Source organism: Magnolia sinica, chromosome 10 (genome assembly GCF_029962835.1).
Source record: "Magnolia sinica isolate HGM2019 chromosome 10, MsV1, whole genome shotgun sequence".
Classification (NCBI taxonomy): Eukaryota; Viridiplantae; Streptophyta; class Magnoliopsida; order Magnoliales; family Magnoliaceae; genus Magnolia; species Magnolia sinica.
Window position 1 is genome coordinate 25,499,456 of NC_080582.1, and position 1,351 is coordinate 25,500,806.

Sequence of the window (1,351 nt, forward strand, 5' to 3'; positions counted from 1 at the left end):
TTGCAATATACCCTGAGTGATAAGCTCTTGGTTTTGAATATGTTTTAGAACCGGATCCTCTTGAGGTTTCACTTGATTTGGAATTTGATTGAAAAAACCTTAAGAAGTAGCAGTTTGTCCATTCCTTCAACTGAAGTTTAGATGATTTCTCCAACTCGGATTGTATGGATTGGAGATAGGTCCATTAAAAGGTCTTTGGTAATTATTCATGACATTGGATTGCTTATTTAACACCTCTTGAAAGGCAAGTATTGTTGGACAATTTTCAGTTGTATGAACATTGCAAGCACAAATACCGCAAACAATTTCCTTAACCTTATCCTTCTTTAATTTCATGGCCTCGAATTTTCTTATGAGATTAGACACTTTAGCATTGATATCATCATCCTCTGTCAGAAGGTATAATCCACCTCTCTCCTTTGATTGAGTGGGCCTAGAAGTCGTGCTTGATTTTGGGTAAGTGTCCCATGATTGTGTGTTTTCAACAAGTCTGTCCAAGTAGTCCTACACATCATCGACATTTTTATTCATGAATTCCTCATTGCACACTGTCTCAACCAATTGGTGCATGGAAGATGTCAGTCCATCATAGAAAAAGTGTGTAAAGCATCACGTTTCAAAACCGTGTTGTGGGCATGAACTGACAAGATCCTTGAACCGCTCCCAACATTGGAAGAATGTTTCATCCTCCTTTTGGGTGAAGTTCATGACCGACTTTCTAAGGGTGTTCGCTTTATGATGTGGAAAAATTTTCTTTATGAACTCCCTTATCATGTTATTCTATGTGCCAATAGATCTGGGACGTAGTCAATGAAACCACGTCTTAGCTTTCTCTTTTAAAGAAAAGGGAAAGAGTTTCAGTCTGACTGTGTCCTCAGACACGTTTGAAAAATATAAAGTGGCTATGATCTCATCAAACTCTTTCAAGTGCAAATATGGACTTTCAAATTTAAGTCCATAGAATTTCGGAAGGATTTGGATCACCCCTGGCTTAATATCCATGTGTGCCATATTTTCTGGAAAAATCATGCATAAAAGTGTGCTCACCCCCGCCGGTTGTAAATAATCTCGCAAAGTACGCGATGGGGGTGCTTGATGCACCTTATTCTCATCCTGGACTTCCTCAACCTTAGATTGAGGTTGTCTTCCCGGTTGATTGACTGGTTGATTTGCAGCCATAACCTCAATTAACTCTGAGGATCTCGAGTGGTGTCTAATCCTGTGATGGATAGATAGCCCCTCACCCAATCCTCCTTCACTCAAAAGACGTCGAGAGTTATCACAGACCCACTTGGGCATGAAACACTATCAGCCCTCATTTTCAGATTTTAACCTAAACCTAAAAGAGAGA

At 39.7% G+C, this 1,351-nt stretch overlaps 1 non-coding gene across 1 annotated transcript; it reads left to right on the plus strand.

The window, feature by feature from the left end:
• The first annotated feature begins 619 nt into the window (after positions 1 to 619).
• LOC131217889 (small nucleolar RNA R71) lies at positions 620 to 726 on the plus strand. Its single transcript, XR_009157475.1, has one exon. It is a non-coding gene; the product is annotated as a small nucleolar RNA R71 (small nucleolar RNA).
• The last annotated feature ends 625 nt before the right edge of the window (positions 727 to 1,351 follow it).